General features: G+C 49.8%; 1 protein-coding gene across 3 annotated transcripts in view; it reads right to left on the minus strand.

Moving 5' to 3' along the window:
- The window catches only part of aplp2 (amyloid beta (A4) precursor-like protein 2), a 61135-nt gene that overhangs the window by 30482 nt on the left and 16344 nt on the right, over positions 1-14309 (minus strand). The window lies entirely within an intron of this gene.

The following is a 14309-nucleotide window of genomic DNA, read 5'->3' on the forward strand; positions in this document are numbered from 1 at the left end:
CCCCTCCAGGACTGGAGTTAAACCTGCAGACACTGTGGCCCCTCCAGGACAGGAGTTAAACCTGCAGACACTGTGGCCCTCCAGGCCTGGAGTTAAACCTGCAGACACTGTGGCCCTCCAGGACTGGAGTTTGAGATTCACACTGTAATTCAGGGTCAAACAAACTAAACCGTGAAAGAGGCGGGGTTTTTCCAGATCCTTCTCTCTACTCTCCTTCTCTTTATTAATCTTCTCCTATATCTCTCATTCTTCCATTCCCTTCCTTTTTCTTCTGCCTTTCCATTCATTTGCTCTCTCTCACTTTTCCTATTCCTCACATTCTCTCCATTTCTGTGCCATCTCCCTACCCCAGTCCTTCCTCCCTCCCCTATCACTATTCATTTCCACCTCTCTCCACTTATTGTTTTTTCTCTCCCTCTATCACTCAATCACCCCTCTCTCAGATGAGCTAATTAAATAGCGAATGTTCTCCCCGCTGGCATTTAGAGCTGAGCAAACGTGTGGTGAGAGCAGAGACAGGCAACGCACACACACACACCGCACACACACACACTCACACATACTCACACTCATACACACACACACACACACTCACACACACGCATACTCACACACACACTCACAAACTCTCCCATACTCACACACATTCACTCACACACAGAAACGCACACATGCACTCACAAATGCATCACACTCACAGATACACACACGCACTCCCATACACACACTCACATACACGCACAAGACAAAAACCTAGGCCAATGACCTGTATGCGTACACAAAGTTTAAGCAGAACAAGGATACTAGCTTTGCGTTAAGCAGATTTATTCACTAGATGCATAATTAAACAGTCGTGTTCCCCGAAGAACCACACGACATGTTAGTATGTCATCTTTGCTGACCTCTCTCTCGCTCTCTTTCTCTCTAGTTCTAGCTAGCCACAAATGGAGGACACTGGGGGGGGGGGGGGGGGGCTGGGGAAATCGCCTCCCCTCCTTCTCAGTGTCCTTCCTGTAAAAACGGAGGCTGTTTTCATTCTGTGAAATTGACAGTTCCTCTTGCCATCGAGGCGAGGGTAATGACGCATGCCTTTCGTTTAATGACACCCTGAACATTCGGGACTCTGCAGGCACGCATTAAACTCCCCTGTTGGTCTGTAAATCAAGAAAAGGGCCAATTCCCGCGGCTCGATGGAGCGGGAGAGAACAAGCACAGCCCAACTGTTTATTTGTTCAATGCAAAGTTTTTTTTTTTTTTTTTTTTCTCTGCACCTTGAAGTCTAAATAAGCTGAAAGTGCATAAAGTCTCTTCTTGAGGCAAGGTTCGGCGCAAATTCCTTTTTAACCTCTAACACCTTCTCACTAGAATATTAAACTAACGTGGCACCGGTCTGAACACACATTTCCGATTCAAATCGTGTACGCTAGTTAGAGCCCTTTGTTCTACCTTTTACGAAAAAGGATCTCTCATGCCCTTTCTGATAAGGTTTTTAATTCTTTGTGACCCAAGACGCTGACCTGCTGAATGTTGGGCACCTCCTCTGAATGTCCCAATCCACACAAGTGTACAGTTTACCATTTAGCAAAGAAGTTCGGGCCTGAACACTCTTGCTGTGTCTCAGTCCGAGGCACTGTTTGAAGGAGGCATTTGGCCACCTGTCCTTTCAAAGGGACGTCCTTATCCAAAGTCAACAAGGTTTCAAGTCAGCAGCATTCGGCATGACATTCACGAGGTGTGTGCAACTGCTTCAGATATGTTAATTTCCTTCACAAAACGATGGCGACTGGTGTCACTGCCAGTGGTCGCAAAGGGCCAAGTAAGAACTCCAGCGGCGTGCCAGTTGTTTTTATTTGGAATTCAGAACAACCGTAACCATGACACCAAGCTGATGCTTTGCGAGCTGATGGAGGCCCTGCAGGTCTCCTGTGCTGAATGCTGATGTTGCTTGGAGGCGCGGCAGTTGATTTGCAGGGAGTAGATATGCGATGGAAACAGAGTGACACCCCATTGATTCCCCGTCATGCGAAACAAAACAAAAAAAATAAAAAATTGAGCAAATAAAGAGCGACTGGCTGTCGGCTGAAGTTTGACAACAGCTGTGTGCTGCTGAGCGAATGAACCGACTGGGGATGGGGAAGAAAAGGAGAAAATAGGCTAAAAAAAAATATATATTTTTTATTTATTTTTTTAAAGAAAAGGGATCAAACCCGCGCAGCGACCCAAAGCCGATTGGACAGTTTGTGGGAGTGCACACCTCGCTCGGCTTTCGCACAGCAAACCACACACACACACGAAGACGGAAGCGGGATCGCAAAGCGCCGGAGGTCCGCGTCGGGCCAGAAAACGAGGCCCCGGCCCAGCTTGAGCCCGGCGTCTTTTTTGCGAACGGACCCCGGACCGGCCCGCCGAGCCCTCGACACACCGCGAGCCTCAACCCGAGGCTGAGGGAGCCCAAGCGCTGAAATAACAAGCCCACAAACACCAAACGGCACATAATGCAGGAAAAAGTCAAGCCAGGGAGTGCTGACTGCAGGGAGTGGGCTGTCTGTCAGAACCAAGGAAGAGCCAGTGTCTCTGTTCCACGGTGCTCCTCTCCTTCTTAGTGGCTGTATTCGAAGCAGTATACTATACTCGTCATACATGATGGTTTGACCAAAAAGTAGTATGTAGTATGCAGATGCAGTATGAAAACCAAAGTCAAGACAGGGATGTTGACTGCAGGGAGCAGGCTGTCTGTCAGAACCGTGGAATAGCCCGTCTCTATTCCGTAATGATTTGACTAAAATGTAGTATGTAGTATGCAGTATGCAGTATGCAGACCAAAGGCCCCATGAGGAAGTTTCACGCAGCTAAAAGGGACAGGAAGTTCTGAGTCCTTGCATGAAGTCATTCCGTCGCAGACAGAACGAGTTGAGAGTTGAAAGTTGAAACAGGGACGTATACTGGGGGAGAGGTGACTCGGGCACTGGGCACCGTGCGTCTTATCCAGCGGAAAGGAATGACAAATATTTGAAGTTGAGAAGCACATTGATGGTTTTTTTTTTTTTTTTTTTTTTTACAAGTAAGGTGCTGAATGGGCTGATTGTATTTGTCGTTGTGTTTGTGCGGGTGTGTGTGTGTGTGCGCGCAGGTTTTCAAGTGTTTGCACGTCTGTCCAACTTTAGGTGTTTTTGTGACCGCCCCTCCGGTTCACTGCAAGAGCTCATGATGGAAAAAAAAAGCTTTAAAAAAAAAAAAAAGTGCTGATATTTTGCCGAGACATTCTGCAAAAGAACAGAAAGAAACAACTCCTCTGCTCTGAGACCCAAAGTCAAGGCTAAAAAACACGCTATCAACAGCAGGGGCGAAAGAGAACAGTCTGTGTGTGTGTTTGTCAGACGGGGACGAAGCAGGACAATTACAGACAAAGCACAGCTGCAGAGATCTAATCCTGGCCAGGCACAAAAGCACAAAAACAATAATGACACACACAAAAAAATAACAATCATCATGAAAAGGGGAAAAAAAAAAAAAATAAATGTGCTAAGCACAAGCAACAATAGGTGACCTATATCAAAGCAATTTCAGTGAGGGTTTTGGGGGGGGAGAGGGGGAGGGGGAGGCGGGGGGGTGACCATGGATTTACAAAGATGAAGCTCAGCAACATTCTAGAACATTTCTGTAAGATTTGAGAACCACGTGTGTTGGCACTCTATGGTTTTAAACTCCTCCCATTTTCACCTTGCTCTGTAGCCCCACTACCCCCACCCCTGCCCCTGCTCACACACACGCACATGCGCATACACACACACACACACACAAACACAAATTTGGAATATTCAATCATATCTGTAGGTCTGTCAGATGAGCACTTTCATGCTTTTCCAAAAAAATGTACGCTGGCTTTTGTTTTAGCTCTGTCAGCCAGGTGAGCTGCCCAGTCATTGTGCTGCAGGACACAGGCTGACCAGTGGGGGGCACTCCTGCGCGATCAGAGACATCCCTACTGACCGCCAAACCCACCCACCATGTGTGACAACAGCAATGTACGCCAGATAACGCTGGCAACGTCAATATCCAATGCAAGTACAGAGGACAGATGGTACTTGACTATGTAGCTAAATCTACCGCAGTCCATTGATGCAACGGCTCGACATCAGTGTTTATTTCTGTGTCCCTTGTAGCTACATGAAATAAATAGATGTGTGGATAGAGCAGGTCCCCAAGCTGGGCCCATGTTTTTGAGGCGCATTACTTTTCAAAATATTTTGCAGCTACAAAAGGTTCACGGTTCCTTCTCCAGTGACCAATTATTTTTTGAGAGCAACACAGAAACTGGAGCGCTGTCCAATTTGTTGGCATAATAAGTACACTGATGGCTTGAGACTTGAGCGTACGGCATCAAACTAGCCAGCTAGCGAGAAAAATCGGTTCTTTTCACCGACGGCAAAGGTCTCGCCCCTGCCTTTTCCCTGACAGCGGGACACCCTGAGCACTTCCCATGAATCTTCCAGGACTTTCCCGGACGGAAATACTTTCGGAGGCGGCAGGAGCGCCCAAGCCGCTCACCACGTTCACGTCTACTTATGGGAAAAAAAAAAACTGGAACCGAAAGGTCCCGAAGCAGTGGGAGACCCACCAACATCCACCTGACGGCCTGGACAGGAGTGTAGTGCAGGACTCGTGTGTCTCCACGAAACCCAGGTGAATCCGGCCAGCTCTGGCGGACTGCCCCCCCCCCCCCCTCCCCCCGACCCCCCGCGCCCTGCCCCGCCCCCTCTGCGATTCGGGGGCTCGGGTTCCAGTTGCCCCTCGCTCTCTCTCGCCGGACTGGGCGGGAACAAAGAGGGGCCTTGTTGTGCGGCAGCGCCGGGGCTCGGCGGCGGGACTGGACACTCTGACCTCATACCGCCGCTCACATTCGCCCGCCCGCCCAACCGCCCGCCCGCCCGCACGCCCGCCCGCCTGCCGCTACCCGCGGAAAAAACAGGGCCGCGTTACCCAAACATGCCTCTGCCTCGCACTCCAAACCGCCACGAGAAACAGAGAGGACAGGAGAGGAGAGGAGAGAGAGAGAGAGAGAGAGAGAGAAACAGAAGAGGGGAGACAGAGAGGAGAGAAGAGGAGAGAGAGTGAGGAGGACACAGAAAAGATTAATTAGAGAACGGAGAAAGAGAGCAACACAGAAAAAATGAGGGGAAACCGGGGGGCTTTGAAACCCAATGATAACTACAATAACATGTGCCTGATGGTAATATCCCCCTCTCTCCCCTCTCATTTCCTGCACTGATAGTATTTCACCATTTGGTGAATACTTTCACAACTGAAGTCTCGTAGAATTGTGTTCATTTAAAATTCCAAGGTTAGAGAGAGGAGGGGAAGGAGAAAATGATTAATGGTAAATTATAAAGACAAGTACTGCTTTAGAGCCATGGCAACAAACCCTGTTCCTGGAGAGCTACCGTCCTGTAGATTTCCATTTAAACCCTAATTTTGCACACCTGACTCTACTGGTTAGAAGCTCAGCAGATCAACTGATCTCTGGCTGTTGAATGAGGTGTGCTGTGTTAGGGGTTAGGGTTGGAGTGAAAACCTACAGGATGGAAGATCTCCTGGAACAGGGTTGGTTACCACTGCTATAGAGCCATGTGAATTTTCAACATTTGCCATTTAATTAAGGAAAACAAACCCTCTGAATTCCCGTGCCTCTGGGAGAGAGGAAGAGGAAAGGTAGAGAGAGAAGCTTCTAGGTCATGTGAAGGAGGTACGTTTGTCCTGTCTTTTTCAGAAGGCAGAGTCTGCTCTCCTTCACACCACAGTGAACAAAGTCAAACTCCGATGCTAACTCGAGAGCTTGTGCTGTCAGACAGACCGATCAACCACCGCACACCGATTCTCTCAAACACACGCCATATGCTGCCTCTCTCTCACACACTCACACACACACTGACCAACCACAGACATACACACACACACACACACACAGACTGACCAACCATACGCACACACAGCAGACCCAAATATACACACACACACACACTGACCAACCACATGCGGACACTACACACACACACACTGGCCAACCACATGCAGACACTACACACACACACACACACACACACACAGACTGACCAACCATACGCACACACAGCAGACCCAAATATATACACACACACACACACACACTGACCAACCACATGCGGACACTACACACACACACACACACACACACACTGGCCAACCACATGCAGACACTACACACACACACACAGACAGACACACATACACACACACACCGACCATCCACGTGCACACACAGCAGACCCAAATATATACACACACACACACACACACACAGCAGACCCAAATATACACACACACACACACACACACACAGACAGACGGGGCGTCGCTCTGGCTAGGGGACCCAGCGCCCCAAGGGGGCGAGGAGGGTAGCGGGCACTAAACAGAAAAAGTCATTCCACAGACCAAAAACCATTTTACTTTCAACGGACTGATGGAACACAAATGTAAACAGCCTAATGACAGTCAATTGGATAGGGCTGGATTTTATTCTCAGATAAAACGCATACTTGTACAAAAACAGATGCCACGAATATTTAAGTCAAAAGGACAGCACATAAAAGCATGACTGAAAAAGTTTTTCCCGATGTGAAATTCAATAGAAAGTTTGGCTTAAAGACCAAGTAGACCGCAAAACAACACAAACAAAACTTTTTTTCCAGTTTCGCGAACGCTCTGGATTAGCAGTACAATACAGCCTACATGGTCAAACTGTTTGCTGGCCTCTAAGGGGAAGCAGACGGCAAAATAAACAAACTGGGGGACATTCCCTTCTGCCCCCCTCCCCCTTTTTTTTGTTCCTGTACTATACATATGATGGCTGAAAATACATTGCTGCCACTCGGCAGTTAAACATTTCATCATGGAAATAGCTACACGTCATTACCCTGCCAATAACAGCAGACTGCCCTCTGGGACCGAGAAGGTCTCATGCCAACACGGAGATATTAATGAACTGGTACGATACGTCCACTGATTCAGAAACTCCGACGTCAATGTCATTATGACGATATAAAGGGTTTTAGGGCTTAACCCTTTTGAAGAGTAGCTTTTTTTTGGAATGTTTTTTCAAAATCGTGTTCCAGAACTTTCTGGTGCTTTCAGTTACCAGCAGTGATTGTGACATCAGCATTAGAATGTTTAGTTCTACCCATTTGTGATCTCACACCTTAAAGGGTTAGAGCTGACCATGTGACCTGCGGCCAGAATGTCTATTTCCAGAGGGGTTGAGGTGACATAAAATGCTAAAATAAATGCTTAGTACTGTGCATCAGCGTTCACACCATTCCAATTCAATGCCAAAACTTTAATGTGAACTGCTAGTTACAGTGTGCGTGCAGTTGTTTTGACACACGTTCAAAAGTTTTTAATTCCATATTCAAACAGATGTCACACATTTTAATGAGAGAAAAAATGTGCAAACTCATTAGAGGAATCTGTTGCTGAACATGACTGAACAAAGGAAAAAAATGATTGGAAGCACAAACGAACGCACGCACACAGACACCCAGCATTAGGACACCAATACAGCCCTTCAGATTACTGCAGGTGGGCATTCTCAAATTTTACCAGCATCTATAGTTAGGCCTAAACCATTTCAAATACACCAAGGTATGGCATGTAAAAAACGCACACAAAACCTATGCCATAAATAAAGGGGGGGTGGGGTCGGGGGGGGGGGGGGGGGGCACTGTGTGTGTTTATCAGGAAGTGGTGCATGCCAAAAGGCCGGGCAGGATGATATGGGTCAGGAAGGACGGGGCAGAGGCGCTATTTGCATATGGGCTTTAAATGTCTCCTCTTCAAACGAGGACTGCGGTCCCAGTGGGGGTGGGGGGAGGCGCAAGGACTGTGTTCCCGGTCGGTGGGGTGGGGGGGGGGGGGGGCCAGGAGGGGGCAGGACTGTGTTCCCGGTTGGTGGGGTGGGGACGTGCTCCCAGTGTGGGTGTGGGGGGGGGGGGGAGGACTGCGTTCCCGGGGGGGGCCCCTGGAGACAAAAGGGAGAGTTTTTTCACCCCCGCGCGAACGGAGAGCTCAGCACAAACGGGGCCCATCTGTTTTCGCGGCGCGGCTGTGACAATTCACAGCACGTCCCATCGAGTGACTCACTGCTCCGCACCTCCCCCCCCACCCACCACCACCCCCACACTCACCCCCCCAACCAAAAAAAAAAAACATGCACATGGCGCTACAAAAGGCCTATTCTGGGAAACAAGGGTTGCGCTAACTCCCCTCTGCGCAATTTCGGGAGAAAAATAGAAAGGGAAAAAAAAAAAAACCCCCAAAACGTTTCGACATCTGGGGGGGTTACGCAACAGGGGAAAGCGGCTTTGTCAGCCTCGTCCAGGACCGCTGCCTCCATGCGATGCGCCACGGAGTCACATCTGCCCGACTGTCGTTAAATGTGCCTCAGTTCTGCCCAGCCCCCAAACCCGTCAGATCCGCCGGAAGTACTGTACACCTGCCAATAACACTCTCTCTCAAAATCACAACTACAAGTTAAAAGGCCAGTAGATAACTGGGATATGGGACAACGGTAGCTAATATAAAACAGACTAAATCACAAATATTCAGAAATATAAGCTTTGTCAGACTTCTTTGTTTTGGTTGAAAACTAAAGTTTTCAAGCAAAAAAATAAAAAAAAATTATTTTGAGATAATTTGAATGAAATTTACTGTACACCATACAGACCAGTGGAATATCTGGATGGAGACACTCACACACACACACACATACACACACACACACGCGCCTGCTATAAAAGAGTACCACCAGGTGTCCTTCAGCAGTCTGCGTAAATGTCACATGAATGTGAGGCTGCAGGGGGAGCTGGGCGTGGCCAGATCCAAATGCTGAACACGCAGGAGCGTGGTCCCCAGCCACCGGCCTGGGGCTCATTAATAAGGACCCAGTCCTCCCCTGGATGGGCCGACTTCTACTGCTTTACTGGGAGATTAAAGGAATGTAGAAACAACAACAAAAAAAAAAAAACACTTATCCCCAAACTGAATCACCTTATGCAACCAAGTCAGCAAGAGAGCTCGTGACATCAGTGGTTACCCAACTCACATTCTCACTTAGTAGCGAGAGAGAGTGTGTGCGCCATTAAAATTTGATCATGAGAACAGACGGACGCCGAGCTGCGAGAGGCGGACCCGTTTCCCGTTTGACGCGTGTGAAGCGCACCAGGGGATACAGGGTGTGTGTGTGTGTGTGTGTGTGTGTGCGTGTGCGTGTGTGTGTGTGTGTGGAGGGGAAAACGCTGCAGTTTGGGGGTTGATAGCAGGAGGGAAAGCGTGCACTGCATCCCTTTGTGTCAGAGAGAGATAACCTGGACGTTCTCCAGCCACGGATTGTGCAGATCGTGAATAACAACTTGTTCCGTACGCCCCTTGTCGCCATGGCAACCCTCCGCCAAAAGCATCTCAGCTATTCACACGGAAAAACTGCGATCGGGAAGGAGAAAGGAGAGAGACTAAAGGAGGGGGAGAGAGAAAGAGAAAGGCAAGAGTGCGAGAGAGGAAAAAAAAAGAAAAAACAGAGGATGGGGAAAGGCAGAGATGGAGTGCAAAAAAAATTTCTAATTAAGAAAAAATGAGTGAAAAACAAAGGGGTAGAAGAAAGAAAGCAACATGAGAGAAAGAGGGGAAAAAAGGAGTGGCAGAAAAGCCAGGGGTGTTTGGGGGGGGGGGGGGTGGGCGGCAAGATGCCCATCTTTACCACCTGGCAGCAATAAAGCGGAAGCAGCAGCCGTGCCCTCCAAGATGCCAGTCCTGCACTGCGAACCACAGCATTGCTCACAGCGCTGGCAAGACCTCACACCTGCACCTCCAAACCACCGGACAGGAGCCATCACGCCGTATCCCAAACCAGAGAACTTACGACACTCTAAGGGAATGGTGCACGGCTTGGTGCCCTTCAGGGGTCCTGGGGCTCACCAGTGGAGCCCTCATTCTAGCCCCCCCCCCCCCCCCTTTTCATTCCCCATTCGTAACCATGGTAACACCGATGTTCCTCACTTCTGCAAGTCGTTCCGGCCAATGGCAGCTTCTGTGTGAGCGTGCAACGTGGGCATGGTGGGGTGGGGGGGGGCAGGGGGGGGGGACGTATGCCTAACTGTATTGATATATAATGCAGTGCGATGCAACCCACTGGGATCAGCAGTCACTGACTGGATCAGACTAGCATCGACTGTTACAGTGCGGGAGATTTTGGTAGAAGAGTGCAGCAGTTACATATCTCCATCTCACTCCTGTACCTCAGTGACAAGCATGGGACACGGGGGGGGGGGGGGGGGGGGTTAGGGTGTGTGTGATGGGGCGTTCATTCACAGTGGAAGAAGCATAATCTGGGTCATATTTCTGTACAGCTAGCGCGTTGTTCCTGCTTGCCTGCATGGCGTATGAATGAGAGACACACTGCATCCCAAAGGCAGGGCGACTGGCGGCCAGTTCCTCTCTGGATCAGGATCAGAGAGCTGAGCCGGACACAGGGGTAGAGAGAGAGGCAGAGGGGGGGGGCCCCATTCTCCCTCAGGCGCATTCTGACACAGATTCGAGTCCCCAGGCTGCCACAACATGCCCCCCCCCACCCCCGTATCCGCACTAGCTCCCTCAGGTGCGCAGCCCAGACCCTCGACAACGCAGGGTTCACATTTATAAGCTCCTCCTTGAGGATAACGGGGTCGGTATGGAGCAGGTGCCTTTTCCGAGTGACGGGAGGGAGGGAAGTACGAGACGCGCGGAGTCGCCGTAGGATCGGGCCCCTCAAAAGGCTCCTGAGTACTTCACCAAGCGCCCCGAGGGCCTCAGCAGCAGAGACGGCCGCCAAGGACAACCGCGAGACGAAGGGAGAGGGGGAGGACAGAGGGGAGGAGAGACGAAGGGAGAGGGGGAGGACAGAGGGGAGGAGAGACGAAGGGAGAGGGGGAGGACAGAGGGCAGGAGGACCGCCGGAGGATGAGACGGGAGGGTTCAAGGACCACGAAGACTTTGCGGGAAAAGCAGCAGGTGCAAAAGAGTACTGGATTTAACAAATTCCTTTTAAAACTAAAGAGGTGGTCTCCAACATTGCAAAATGCATCCGCAGGATTGCATCCTCAGTTCTCAGGTTATCCTGTCGACCGTACCTACACACCCTTTTTCTGAGGATATGCATCTTTTCCCATGAAATAACTGTATAGGGTGTCTTCGTACAACACTTTGTTTCGCCCACACTGGTTGACTTTCAGTAAGATTTTCTGCGATTCCTTATTGAGCGGGCTGAGAAATGTGCATGAGTGAATTTGTTTCATGAAGAGTATATTAAAAAACAAATTCATTATTGTATTTTTCAGTGCACAAATAGGCAAGGAGACTGACTGAACATCATTTAATCAATTTTAGAGTGAACAATCAAAGGGTAACTGGCCAACCAGTGACATTTTAGGTCAGTTTTGCCATGATTTGCAGTGCATATGCTGTTTAATTTTTCTAAATTTAGGTTGATGGTTAAAAAGGCACATTTGTGGATCAGAAGTCAGAGTTCTAACGGACTCCTAGAGAGCAACGCAGGGTTCACTCCGTTAAGCAAACAGAGACCATTCCACAAAAATAAATTATACGTTTGGCAGAACCGGCAGGATATCCCATTTCAAAATAGCTGCACATGCTGTTGAGAAAGCGGGCCAGGACAGTTCTTCATTAACAGAGGGAACTGACTGAATCCTCCAGCCAAAGTGATGCTCCAGACCTGGCTCCGAATTAGCCATGATTCTAACAGAGATCAGTTTCCTATTGTTTTTTTTTTATTTTTACATAAGCATTTAGGCTAATTACCAAACAGTGTCATATAGAAGCCTATAATTGTAAGGTGTTTCAATTCTAGCCATGGAATTTCACTGGGGAAACTCTTGGCTGTGGCGCACTTGTTAGACTTTATTCTTTTTTTAAGCATTTGAACCAGAATCAGCAAGCTCCTCCAAGGAAGACACTCATAACTCACTAAAAATCATGCGCACTCTTCCCAAGCTCCCTTATAAAGCTGTGCTTTATTATGCCACTCAAACCTCTAATGCTTTGAAAACCTCACTACAAGGCCAGGCCTCTTTTTTATCCCCATTCACATTCTACCATTCTGCCTCTTCTTCCATGGACCAACCACAGCAAAGTGCTCAGAATGGCCAAACCCATCCGCTCTCCTTCCCTCCCTCAGTACCTGGCTCTCCTCCCTTCCTTCCTTCCTCCCTCGCTCTTTCTTTCTCGTTCTCTTTCTCTTTTCAGCCATGTGAGCAGGTGACCCCTCAGCCGTCTCTCTCTATCCTGGCTTTACTGTCCACGTGGCCTTGAGCGGATTGCGTGCCTTGACATCACCCGGCCAGATGTTTACGATAAAAATAGACGGGACGCAACGGAGGGCGCCCCGTCCCGCAGGGCGAGGCCGGTCACTGCGCCGCGGGGATAACCGCCACCCCTGCAGCCTCCGGGCGTTGGTGCCAAATTCTGCCCCCCCCCCCCCCCCGCCCACCCATTTCTCACTCCAAACACTTAGACTGCAGTATCTCAAGCTCTTGTTCTATACCACCCCCGCCTTTTTCCCCCACCCCAAAAATTGCACCACCTCGCTAGTTCTCACCCCGCTGTATAAATTATATCATCCTCTGTTCTTCTTCCAACGTCACTTGGATCCCACCATCTGAGGAGTCTCACCTCCCCGTTTCACGCTTTCCAGTCTTTATACCCCCCCCCCCTTCCCCCTTCTCCTCCCAGAGTCCCTCTGGCCTCGGTGTGATGTTTTGTCTTCTCACGTCTCTCACAGTCCAGCCTCCTCCTCCCTTTCACTCTCTTCTCTGCAAAGCGTTCCTCCCTTTTCTCCTCCGTTTGAGCCCAGCCCAGGGCCCTGGGCTCCCTCCATCTCTCTCTCTCTCCCTCCATTCGGCAGGAGCCGCAGAGATAACAGCGGATAACTTCTTGGCGGTGGCGCAGCTATTTGTCAAGAGGGCAGGTCTGAGCAAAGGTGATTTTCGCAGGCTAATGGCGCCAAGGTCGGAGGGTTTTTTCTGCAGAGTACCTGCTGGGGCTAGACTGCACACAGGGCAGGGAGTTCTACAAGTTAAACAAAGGAGGGTTTCTTTTTTTTCTTTATTCGACACGTAAAATTGTGCTAGATAAATTAGGTTCTTAACAGCATGAACACTCCGCAATATTTCTCCACGTTTTGCTGGAAGTGCAGCAGAAAGGGCAGCTCTGAATAGAGGTACTGCAGCACAGGGCAAGGCAGGGCAGGGCAGGGGTGGGCTGGGGAATTCGGGGCTCCGTGCAGGGGTGCAGCAGGGATAGGAAGCGCTGTGTGAGGGCGGGGGACGGGATTAGAGACGGGAGCGCGATCCGCCCCTCGGCCCGAGAGCAGAGATGCTTAATCTCTCCCCTGAAGAGAGGGGTTTGTGAAAAATGTTCTGCACTCGTTTTACCAGCCCTCCCTCTTTTCCTCTCTCTCCCTCTTCACCCATGCGAGGAGTCACATGAACGCAAAGACGTCAAGAGCACTGAACTTCGGACTTAATAAAGAAAAGGGAGCAAGAGAGAGAGAGAGAGGGGGTAGAGAGAGAGAGAGAGAGAGAGGGAGGGAGGGGTAGAGAGAGAAAGAGAGAGAGAGAGAGAGAGAGGGAGGGAGGGAGGGGTAGAGAGAGAGAGAGACAGAGAGAAACAGACACCTACACTTGCCCACATCTTCACAGAGAGTATTAACCGACTACATTACATTAACAGCCTGGAACTAGACCTAACTGCCAGGTGCATTAAATTTCAGGCAGTGCAGTAGAGTGCTGCAGGAGCCTCAGGGGGAAAGGGGGCGGGTCTCAGCGTGCAGCAGGCCTGCGGATGGAAGGGGGGGGGGGTGGCGAGCACTACTGTGACATGGAGGACACGCCATCCCATCATTCCTCTGAGTGGCTTCGGGCACAGCGCACTGGGAGAGGGTCTGGCTGCTGGCGCGTCTCGTCAGAACACGATGGCACACGGGGCACCAAACTGCACCTCCCCGATCGCGGTGTTCTGTGGTATTCTGCCGCATGCACAGATGCATTACTGCATTACTGCATGCCACATGCACAGACGCATTACTGCATTACTGCATGCCACATGCACAGACGCATTACTGCATCACTGCATGCCACGTGCATGTGTGCAGGAACAGCTGGTCTCACTTGCGCCAGAGTAATGCAAAAATATCATAACCCATTCAAGGTTTTTTCCATTCTTACCTCTCA

This window comes from Anguilla anguilla, chromosome 12, assembly GCF_013347855.1.
Source record: "Anguilla anguilla isolate fAngAng1 chromosome 12, fAngAng1.pri, whole genome shotgun sequence".
Classification (NCBI taxonomy): Eukaryota; Metazoa; Chordata; class Actinopteri; order Anguilliformes; family Anguillidae; genus Anguilla; species Anguilla anguilla.